Below are 13,012 nucleotides of genomic sequence, written 5' to 3'. Positions count from 1 at the left end.
GAAATTCGAAATAAGAGGAATATCGGTATGTCTTTCGAGGAGAGCGTCAATTTTGCACTCAAATCAATGAATTTCGACTTTTGTATGAAAGACAAACAGTTAGAAACACTTCGCAGTTTATTTATGGGACATGATTGTGTTTCGGTTCTGCCAACGGGGTATGGGAAGAGTGTCATATTCCAGTGTTTACCATGGATGTTTCAGTACAAAAGGAGATTACAACATCCGTCCATTACAATTGTAGTGAGCCCCCTGACATCCTTGATGTAAGATCAAGTAATGTCTTTGTGCGAAAAGGGGATAAAAGCATGTTTTCTTAATTGTGAAGGTACGTAACACTCTGTTATTTACTAGGCAAGGATCTATATATATACATTTATATATATATATATATATATATACACTCAGTATATATATTTGGGAAGTCGTACTGGTTTGACAATCTTGTTAGGCGGTGGGTGCCGTACGTCGCTGGTTCGACCCCGGGCTGGGGCGAAAATTTTAAGTACCTAGTTGTGATTATTTAGTGCTTTATATATTATATATATATATATATATATATATATATATATATATATACACACAAACGCTAATTTTGCCCATATATAGTACATGTAGGATTCTGAAGGGAAAAAATCTGAAAAAACCAATGTTGGTATTACCTGAGAAAAAGAATTTTTATATAGTATAACACAGTACCTGACCGTAAGTGAGTCATCATTTTATTTTTTCATTGAAAAAAATGCAATTAAAAAAAAATATTGCAGTTTTTGTTGTAGATCATATTTATGAATATGACATCAAAAACACAGAAGTGATTGTAGTTTTTTCACAATATTTTAAAATAATTATATCTGTAGTAAATGCTTTGGTGAAATAACACGTCAAATGCAAAATTTAATTTTTACGGCACAAATTTGTTCAGAATTTATTTTGCCTGGATGATTTCATAATCTATTCTCCATGATCACAATTTGCATAGCATCACAGGAAAAATAAAATTTGAACAATTTTCGTATTGAAAAATTGATGGAAATTGTGACATATAAATTAAGCTCATGATAAATTTTTATAAAAATTGTTTTTTCAATGAAATATATAGTGGAAATATGAAATGATGACTCACTTATGGTCAGTACTGTACATATATATTTTGAATCGCTGATAACATTTTTTCTATTTTGATTATAGCTAAATAATTTGCAGTACTGCAAAATGATAACATGTTGTACTCTTAAGAATTTAAATAATTAAGTCTGAAAAAAATGATTGCGAATTGTTATGCATTTCATCATGTATGTGTATGTAGTTTATGATGCTCTACCGGTAGGACCCTGATAATAAATGTTATTCATATTGTCCAATATGCAACATCATAGGTACTGATGGAAAGACATATAAGCTGTTTGGATCAGCTGGATCAGAGATGAGATGTAAGGAAATTGATAGCAAAGATGATTGTGATGATGATGATGATGATGATGATGATGACAACACATTGACCCTAACCAGTGATGTACATGTACCATCTTACACATGTTTGATAGAATTACGGAATGGTGAATATAATATGGTTTGATATATACCCATCCGGAAACACTGCTGAACAATAAGATCATATCTTCCATTCTGCGATCCAAATTATATCAACAAAGAGTTTGTGTTGTAGTAATCGATGAAGTTCATATGGTATCAGAATGGTGAGTATCTACAATGTAAAACTTATACGGTACCAATTTTGATGCACCAGATGCGCATTTCGACAAATAATGTCTCTTCAGTGATGCTCAACCGAAATGTTTGAAATCCGAAATAACTATGAAGTTTTAGATCTAAATATAGCCAAAAACAGCGTGCCAAACAAGTGGAGCCAAATTCGTCCAAGGAGAAGAGCTATGCATGAGGGAGATAATCCTTAATTTTGAAATGAATTTATAAATTTTATAACAGCAATTAAAAATACATCCGTATTTTCAAGCTAGTAACGAAGTACTTAGCTACTGGGCTGTAGAGACCCTCGGGGACTAACAGTCCACCAACAGAGGCCTCGACCCAGGGGTCATAATGTAAAACTTATACGGTACCAATTTTGATGCACCAGATGCGCATTTCGACAAATGATGTCTCTTCAGTGATGCTCAACCGAAATGTTTGAAATCCGAAATAACTATGAAGTTTTAGATCTAAATATAGCCAAAAACAAATAATGTATTATTCTACGTATATCTTATTGATATAGATCTGTGTGCGTTTTCAATTTGACAATCTATCAGTTTGTGGCGAGATCAAATGATAGGTGGTGAAAACTATAGGAATTTAGTTTATTGTCAGACATTGAACTTTTGATCTCGCCCCATATAGTGAGCCACAAAATTCTTTTGCAATGAGATTTAATTTAAGTGACTAAATTCCAAAATTTTAAAAATTCACATCATTTTAGGGGTAACTCTTTCCGGATAGCATTCAAAAAATTGTCTGAATTGGTGTGCATATTTCCATCCCCAAATGCAGTGCATCTTGCAATGACAACAACAGCAACACCCTCAGCTATCAAGAACTTATTGATGACCTACAGTTCATAAATGTGTGTGTTATAACTGTAAACCCAGACCGTCCTAATATAACTATTGAGGTATGCCATTTATAATGATTTATTGTCTTGTGAAATATGAATTGTAATTAATGGATTTATTTGCTATGATAAAGGCAATCAATTAAACAGGTTATATCTGACTATTGTCATGAAAATTGCATCATTTTTAACTCAACTGCAAGCAGTTTAGATTCAAGTCATCAAATTTAAAAATATTTTATTCTCAATAGCAGCAGGGACAGCATTAGTCATATCAAAATTCAAGCATACCAGTGTAGTCTTGAAATCAATGCCCCGGGGGTATGTTTGGGACATGATATGTAATCAAAGCTTTATTTTGAATAGGTACAGACACGGCTTCCGAACAGCAGAAAATATGACAAGCTGGATGAATTGCTACAGCCTCTTGCACAGGAACTGCTTGAAAAACTTAATAACTTTCCTATGACTATTGTTTATGTTAATCAGTTAGAAGCATTGGGTTACTGTTACCAATACATTGAGGATTGTATGGGTGTATTAGCTTATTGTCCAGTAGATAAACCTATCCCTAAAAACAGATTAATTGCACAATTTCATAAGGACTACACACCTAAAATGAAAACTCATAAAATTAGCGAGCTAAGAAAAGAGTGCCCAACATTAAAATTAGTGTTTGCAACAGTTGCCCTGGGAATGGACTTAAATGCACCATGCATATCTCGTATTATTCATTTTCAACCCCGAACTACCCGTGAGAAATACCTTCAAGAAGTTGGCAGAGCAGGTCGTAACGGTCAAGAAGCCACAGCTAAATTGTTTTATAACATGAGTGATATTGCACCAAATAGAAAGGGTCTTAGAGAAGAGATGAGGAAATTCTGTTTGAATAAAAGTACATGTTTCAGAAAAGCTGTGAAATCATTTTAAGTACGTATGACTAAGAGATGCTATATGATGGTTTGTTCAATTTTACATTTTTCATATTTTCATAAGAGTCAATAATACAATTAATGCATGTTATGCAAAACTTTATCATCTGAATCATGTAATTGCTCTCTATGCATTGATATGCATATATGCAGTATTTGTATAGTACCCCACCTAAATTCCATTGTGTAAATCTCTGTTTGTATTTCTGCCAATAACCTATTAATTATAACATAAGGACTCTTGTGAAAATAATTCTTTATGGGCCATCCTTAGGTAATAATAACATTTGCATGCCAAGCCACTTACATGATTATGTGTACCATGATACATAAGTAAATTAACTGCAAATCTAATGGTGAGTCATTTTCGTAACATATTGAACACACCTTTTAAAAATTATATCAATGATATCAAATAAGTATAGTTAAGGAATATCATAGTGTAACGTGGTTGTCAGACTCTGGTAGCGAGTAGCATACGATTCTGGTATTGAATCGAGTTATAAAACTCTGGTAGAGAGTGAATTTCAAGTAAATAAGACAAGGCGGTATCAGTTTTGATCAAGTATTATTACGATTTCTGTAGCATAGAAATGATATTTACAATGAAAACAATGTGCTCTTTTAAGACAAGATGGGGAATTCTATAGCCCAAAACGGAAATGGTTAAAACGAAAGTGAAAATGAAACTAAAGACGATTTACAAACAAGTCGCGATGGATTGGCACATCTCCCTGGGATTGGGAGTAATTTATATGGGGGATAGCTTACCGACAGCTAAAACACGTCCGTCTCGGATCTGTCCAGGATGAGATCTGTCTCTTAAACGATAGGAGTTGGAGCGACTCCCATAACAACATAAGTGGTCGCACGTGCGACAACAGCAACGAAGCATCTTCGTCCAAATAATGGCGTCTTCGTATATGGTCACGACCATGTAAACATTGGACTACGGTAAAGGCTAAAGAATTCCATCTCAGCTTATTACAATATATAGTAAATATATACATAAATATATACAAATCAACAAAGCAATTCCTGAAATGTAAAACAGGACAATATGAATTAATGCAGCTCTAGAAGACGTCTTCCCTTCTATATGGCTCATATTAAATATATGTACAAATTGAATGGCCACATATGTGTATATACAAATATGGAAAGATAAAACTAAATGAACATGACCATTATGAATGAATAATAAATAGATGAAATGGATCTCAAATTATCCACATGCAATTGCCTAGTGGTTCAAGTATTAAACACCACACAACTAGTCATGATATATCATACATATATAAAGTCCAACCCCCACCCACGCTATTTGCCTTTACTTACCCAAATCCGGTACAATAGCAAAGCATAGGTTTAAAATATATAAAAACATATGGCACTTAAAATTTCTGAATGTCCATCATGTTCACAATCAAAGAGTTATTCCCCTTAATACAGTACTTTAATATTTCTTCATTATATGACTGCATCTGTTTGATTAATGAATAATAATGCATGTTCATCTTTACAAGCTATATACTGCATTTAGATGGAAATACTTGAAACTTTGTTCTAAACACACATGCAAGAATATTTCACAACTTATCAAATTTAAGATAATTAATGACACAATTAATTTGCAATATTATCTGCGAACTACTATGTGAGATACAAAAATAATTATAAAGGGGCAAATTTTGTCATACAACAATACTTTGTAATATTATATGAGATAGTATGTTATATTATATGAGATTTTGCATGAATTTCCTAAATCATATTTTTATCTATGAAAAATGATGCATTACCCAATAACATTTTACGTGGTAACCTCCCAATTGTCGAAATGGCATGTGCATGAACATCACGTCCAAAATGTATACATATACAAAGAATAAAGCTGAATCAGATTTTGTGAAATGTTGTTCATTTTTTATGAAACATGTGATAAAATCAGTCCGACAAAATATTTCTTGCACAAATCTGTTGATTTTTCTCAAATCATTCATTTTCATCATCACTTTCTCCATCCACCATAACAGGAACACACCTCTTAAAATATGTTGTTTAAATGTTCCAAGAGATGTCAGTGGCATATAGTTAGAATTGTGATTTATGAACATGTTACATTGTATTCAACATTTTATGTCTACCTCTGCCAGCTTTTGCGTAGATTCTGTTGACATCCTCTACATAGTGATCCAGAACATGAAGGCAATCTGAATAGCACGCCTCATTGTGTGTGGTTATGAAAAATATCAAGCATTTTAGCTCTATGCTTATCACTTCAACCTTTTTGTGACTTTTAATTTGGCACCCTTCCTTATATTGAATATAAAAGAATTGTAAGATATTATAAACAAAGTATAATTATTAAATTTAACTGTACTGTTTTTTCACCTTGTTATCAGCATGGTATCTTATAGTTGCTGATGTATACATTCGCTGTATAGCTGATATTTTGTTGTTATTGCTGTGAAGAGGCATCCCATAAATGGTAGCAATTGTTGCAATTTTTGACGTACCAGAAATTTTATTTCCTTAGGCAGCATTTAATATATCGAACAAAAATTCACAGTTGAAAATCAATTCCTGTACAGCTTCACTGAACACATTTGCATTTGTCAAATCCTGAGGGGAGACTTTACTTAAAACACTCACTCCAGGTGTTTTCATTTTCCTCATATAATTTTGAACACTTTGAATAAATGTTACATATTCTTCACTTGGGGGCTTTTCCAGTAACTTTCTCATTTTCTCAGAACTGTCAAATTCATTTTCCTTCATTTCTACTTGGGGCTACAGAATAAGATGAATGGAATGCCAATGGTGTAAGTTCCTTATCATCTTCATCTGCACCTTCACTTTGAAATAAAGATTTTCTGGCTTTTCTTTGGCATTCCTCATATTCATTTTTTAATTTCATTTTCTCTACAGAGGAAATCAGTTGATCTACTATGGACGATTGACCATATCTTGTAGGATTCTGTGTGCTTGCATCATTCTGTGTTTCTTTTACCTTTTCTAATGACGATAAAATTTGTTCATCCACTCTGCTTCTTTTCGGTGATTTCCTTGAAGGTGTCGAAAGGAGTCTTTTGAGGCAATGTTGCTTTAACAGATTGGTAGCGTGATTTTGAGCCGATAATGGAAAAGTGTAGAACGCAACGATTCTTTCGTGACAAGGGTCACACATGAATACCTCTGAATAGGTCAATTTCGCGCTTGATAAGACTAAAAATGATATAATATTTGTCACTGTTCCTTGATCGGAGTTTAATTTAAAACCACTTAGTGGAGAAAGGCGTCTTTTGACATCTCCACAAGACAAATATTGACGTAACGACGCCATATTGTTTACACATAGCAACAATAAAGTAGTGTAATGGCGTCGATCCACATACGAGGTTCATTTGCGGTTACGGAAATAGCAGAGTAGTTACGATTGGTCTATTCGTAGGTGACGCAAACTCCCCGTCGAGGCCTCATTACGTCACCTACGAATAGACCTCTCCTATGTGACGCACCACAATATACAGATTTGTATATTGTGAGTCCGCGATTATCACGCAGGCAAATAACACTAAAGAAGTAGTTCGCAGTTAAAAGTTTGAAGATATTGATATTAAGAGCATTAATATAAAAGTATGGATTTATTTTAAACATAAAATGATCAAAAGATCATTAAAAAGTAGGAAGACTCTGTTCAATTTATTGTGTAAAGTAATGAACTTGATGTTTACGTTCTTGTTTTGAAAGTTGTTTACGTTTGACGCAAACTCCCCGTCGAGGCCTCATTACGTCACCTACGAATAGACCTCTCCTATGTGACGCACCACAATATACAGATTTGTATATTGTGAGTCCGCGATTATCACGTAGACAAATTACACTAAAGAAGTAGTTCGCAGTTAAAAATTTGAAGATATTAATACTAAGAGCATTGATATAAAAGTATGGATTTTATTTTAAACATAAAATGATCAAAAGATCATTAAAAAGTAGGGAGACTCTGTTCAAATTATTGTGTAAAGTAATGAACTTGATGTTTACGTTCTTGTTTTGAAAGTTGTTTACGTTTGACGTTATGTTTTTTCGTCATTCTACAGTGACGTCACAGTATACGCGGCCTAAGAAATCGCTATCCCAAACTTCCACCAGAGTTCGTTTGCTCACAAACCAAACTCTTCCACTTAGGCATTATGGGATAGCGATTTCTTAGGCCGCGTATACTGTGACGTCACTGTAGAATGACGAAAAAACATAACGTCAAACGTAACCAACTTTCAAAACAAGAACGTAAACATCAAATTCATTACTTTACACAATAATTTGAACAGAGTATTCCTACTTTTTAATGATCTTTTGATCATTTTATGTTTAAAATAAAATCCATACTTTTATATTAATGCTTTTAATATTAATATCTTCAGACTTTTAACTGCGAACTACTTCTTTAGTGTAATTTGTCTGCGTGATAATCGCGGACTCACAATATACAGATCTGTATATTGTGGTGCGTCACATAGGAGAGGTCTATTCGTAGGCACTGTGACGTAATGAGGCCTCGACGAGGAGTTTGATCGCTATCCAATTCACGCTTCCACTGGCGTCAGGGGAGGTGCGGTTATCATCTCCGCACAGCCAATCAGAATCGCGGAAGAATTGTCCGCCATTACCTCCGTCAAAACTTTTGATGACGGAGGTTTTGAGGTACAGATGTTTTAGCCTGATTACTTCGAGTTCTCATAAAATTGGTGGAATTGTGTGCATCGGGGAAATGCAACAGTGATTCACGTTACCCAGAAAGGATACTAGAAGTAATGTTTATCCCATTTCCAAACCCAAAATCACATAAAGATTAATGTTTACGTTGGATAAAGGCGTGCGGTAGGCCCCACAGTAAGAGCAGAATGGACCGGCACACAAAGTAAGTTAGTCTTAGCAGACAATTATGTATTAGTTAATAGTAATAGTTAAATCAGGGACTGATGATAATACATGCCCATGTCATGTGTATACATGTACTAAGAGCTACAGGTGCTTGGGTTCAGGACCCCCCCCCCCCCCTTCTCCCGAATAACCTGCACGACTTGATTTAAATTATTTCTTGTTGAAAATCCTACTAATGCATGTCAACAATGTCATGCATACCCCAAAATAGCTCTTTTAAAGATTTTCCCCAATTGGATATAACAATTCGTGTAGCTAGGTTATTCAAGGGAGGGGGGGGGGGTGTCATGAACCCAAGCACCTGTGCTAAGAGCTACACAATACTTTTTTTTTTTTACTGTAATATTATCTATTAAAAAGAATCCCCTATCTAAACTATCTTCATATCTAGGGTCAATTCATTTAATGTTTACACCAATATATATAACTATAACTAAATATGCAGTTTCTGGTCTGGTGTCTTAAATTTTCCTTGCTCAGCCATACATATCATAACATGACTGTAAGAGTGCCATATTCAAAGTTTTCGTTCCATGATTCCTACAATAGATCATACCAGGGGATAAAGTTCTAAAGTTTCAGTAATCAGACTAATTCCGTGGTCAAAGTTTTTAAATATCGATAGAATTTATGTCCATATATATTTTGTAATAAATGGTTTTAAATTCGAATTTAGATTTCATAATAATTCGAGCAAACTGAAATTTTATAAGTAGCTAATCAATTGTTGGGTGTAATGTATGCATAGGATCTTTCATGTAATAGGTCAGGTCACCTTTTAAAATTCCATGGCCCCTCTCAGCATCTATGTTTTACTTCCAAATCATGAAATGCTAAAAAAAATTGTTGTTGTTTCTTTATAGATTCATTGGATATACTTGTAACAGCAGCACAAGTCAGAATTTACAAGACCAGTTAACAGCAGCAGAAAATGCCTTTCATCAACAGAGCATACTTAATCATCACCTGCAACTCCAGTTATCAATGGAAGCCCAAGATTAACCCCACCAACAGGCCACCCCTTTTGACATTAACAGTACTCTACAGCAAGAGAGAAAAAAACAGGGTTGTTTTTATATTATATCAATTTGAGACATGCCACATTTTGTTCTTTGTTAGAGTTTTTTTTTATATACATCTGAGCAAATTCCCCAGTGTTTTAAAAAAGGAGGGACATAACAAATATGACAAAACAATCGCAGTTGTTATTAACACTGATGAGGCTGCGACATAATTTTGAAATCAAGGACTTGGCATCAAGATTTTGTATTTCAACACAGTGTATCAGTGATGTATTCTGTGCCTGAATTGACCTTATGTTGTGTTAGGTTGTGTTTCAATATAGTCCTATAGGAATGATATTAACAACATGACAACTGAATAAAAGCTCAATTCCCAACAACCATCGCTATCATTGATTGTGCAGAACGGAAATCACAGAAACCATCTTTAAAACTGCAGTTACAAATTATACATTCTGACTACAGATCAGCTACAACCTAAAGGGGACTTGTGGATTGTGATCCTTTAGGGGACACAATGGAAACTAGCTGTATGCTAATTTGTGTTATCTTGGATAAATAAAGGCTATTATTATTATCATATTTGTTAGTGAATTATTTACTGGATCTATGTCAGATGTTGCTGTTACAGGGAATAGTGGATTTTACAAACTCCTTTGTTAACTGATGGTGGGTTGAATTATTCTGGAAGGGGAATTCGTTTTGGCAGACAAAGGTTTCACGATATCCAAAGAACCAGGGGAAATATGTCTGCACCTCTGTATCTCTGTCGGTGTATTCCCACCAGTTAGTATATGTATATATATGGAGACATCAATAAAGTTGGATAGTTTGCACCCTACTAATTCTTGGGCAAAACCCAGGGTTGAAGAGAAAATTGTAGAGCATGTGAATTCATTGTGTACTACTTGTATACAATGTGAGGAATTTATTTAAAATGATAAACATTTTATAAGAGAGTAAATTTATGTCTAACTTTGGGAAAACTTACATTATGATGAATATAAACTAGTAGATTACTTAAATTTTCCTTTGAAATGTGTGAATGCTCACAACTAAGAAAATTGAAGAATTTGTGCAGATTCATTGACAATTAAAATAGACAGATATTGTAAACCATTTATTCTTAAAGAACAATGATTATTCCATAGTTTTGAATTATTTGTTGAAAATAAAAAAACCATGTGGTACTTAATTTATTGTCCTATTTATGATAAACTACTCCTTTAACTAAGTATTATATTGTGTTGCTGATCCTATGTAATTACAATATGTAATATAGTACAAGAGGTTGGGTAACTAATTAAAACAGATGTTTTACGAACAGGAAATTGTTTTTGGTCCGAGTCTTTATAATATTCTTGTTTATAATCCAAGTTTTCTATTGTGTGTCATTTAACATATTCTTGACTGTACTGTCAAAATGGTGATGTCTGTCAAACATTGTACACATTCTTTCTGTTGATTTACAAGTTGTTTTTTTTTTTTTTAATAGAAATAGATATTTAGGTGGACGTGGAATAAAAACTTGGAATGGTCTAATTAACCCGTTACCATTAAAAAAAAATATGCATGTAAATATCTCAATGTAGATATCTAGATCTACAATATCCATTCAAGTATAATATAACTGAAGATGAACATTTAATGGAAATCACAGATGGTATTTGAGCTGCAATGTAAATTCTTGATAATACTTAACTGTTTTTCATAAGTAAATCATAAATAATAGTAAAATAAAAGATGCAAAAGCAAGCAAGCAGATGAAACATTTTATTGAACCGGTCAACGCAGCATATATGATATAGTTATTCAGTTTCAACCGAACAACAAACATCGTCAATTCCGTAACAAAACAATTATTCAAAACTCGGAAAACGTTTCGTGATTAACCCAACTGTGTATGAACAGTAAGCATCGATGGCAGCCGAATCCTGCAATTCGATGGTTAGACGATGTAGTGTTTCTTTACTTCAAATGCAGCGAAAGCATCTAGCGCTAACAAATAAGTTATAATTGCTGTTTCTTCCGCGTTTTTACCCACTGAAATTATGTGAACATAACCTTCTCTGAAGTATGTCAAACCCTTTGACGGACTTTTCTGTGAAAATTCACGAGTAAACGAGGCGATTGGAAAGGTATCCTGTATAAGATCGAAATCGCCCGCCATGTTGTTTACATAAGTTGACGGAGTCTGAAAACATGTGACGTTCGTTGTCATCGGTGGGCGGGGCATGGAAGAGTGAATGCCTAAGTGGAAGAGTTTGGTTTTGTGAGCAAACGAACTCTGGTGGAAGTTTGGTAGGTGACGTAATGAGGCCTCAACGGGGAGTTTGTCATAGCAGTCTCGTGCATTTTCCATAAATTTAACGTCAAGGTAGACGAAGTGTATTGTGACGTCACAATAAGTCCGAGTCATTCTACTTTCATAGTTCATAAGGCACAAAATATGCGGATCTCTGTATATTTAAGAAATGAACATCACTTTTGAGCTGTTCATGGTCAGTATGAACGGATTTGGATTTGAGGCAAATTCTATGAATCGCGCTAGCGATTCACAGAGAATTTGCCTCAAATCCAAATCCGTTCATATTGACCATGAACAGCTCAAAAGCGATGTTCATTTTTTATATTTATATTCATTTACTAAAACATTGCTTCTATTTTGTTGCATAAAACGATCTCCTAGCCTCTGTCACAGTAGTTATTGTGACGTACGTCAACACATAGACATGACGTCACATTTCGTCTCACCCTGCCTTTTATCAACATTGCAAGGTGCACTGTATTTTGGAGGTAGGAGACCGCAATATTGGGATGATAATCCACGTAAGTTTACAATATTAATCCAAAGGTGTGACTTGTGAGATCTTTGTAACAGATGTTCCATTTTTTTTCAAATCATTACGCTCTCTCAGTCGCGGGCTTTAAGCTAGTTCATAATCCGTTCATAGTCAATGTGAACGGATTGTGTCGCGCGCTGAAATTGGTTGGTTCATAGAGGAAAATACGATCTGCAATATAAATATTGTTCCTTATCTTCACCTTTCATGAATACCGTAAAGACTAAATAAGGAGGTATGCTACACCAGAGAAATTCTACATGGATAAAATGTGGAGGATATATACAACAATAGTTTGAAATTAAAAACTTTCAAATTTACTTTACTTAGTCCAAAAATGCAGTTCTATTAGTAGAAAACAATCTGATTTTTTAAAAACCCTGCTGGACTCGAACCCCCGATCTACATGTCAGCAGTAGACGGGCTTTTTTTTTCTCCTTTACAGTGGACGTGCTGCTAACTTTGCTGATATTTATATTTTCATCCATGTTTTAAAAGAAGTCAGCCATAATGACGATGTAGAATACCTCATTAACAACTGCTCACTCATTTGTAGTTGCAGAGGGCTATATGCGAAGTGTCACAAAGTTAGGTCTTTGCATGGCTCTCAGGGCCGTTGTAGTGAATTGTTTTTCAAAGTGCCAACACCCACACCGACACATTCAACACTTTGGTTTTTAAGGTATCATCCAAAAG

At 34.3% G+C, this 13,012-nt stretch overlaps 1 long non-coding RNA gene and 1 pseudogene across 1 annotated transcript; both read left to right on the top strand.

Moving 5' to 3' along the window:
• Positions 1-627: 627 nt before the first annotated feature.
• Positions 628-5,409, top strand: LOC125658144 (uncharacterized; annotated as a pseudogene).
• Positions 5,410-7,633: 2,224 nt separating this feature from the next.
• LOC130046385 (uncharacterized) lies at positions 7,634-10,053 on the top strand. The gene is made up of 2 exons (XR_008798872.1): positions 7,634-8,428; positions 9,315-10,053. It is a non-coding gene; the product is annotated as an uncharacterized LOC130046385 (long non-coding RNA).
• The last annotated feature ends 2,959 nt before the right edge of the window (positions 10,054-13,012 follow it).

The sequence above is a fragment of the Ostrea edulis genome, chromosome 9 (genome assembly GCF_947568905.1).
Source record: "Ostrea edulis chromosome 9, xbOstEdul1.1, whole genome shotgun sequence".
Lineage (NCBI taxonomy): Eukaryota > Metazoa > Mollusca > Bivalvia > Ostreida > Ostreidae > Ostrea > Ostrea edulis.
Note: the sequence above shows the minus strand (reverse complement) of the source record. Positions and strands in the feature narration are given on the sequence as shown.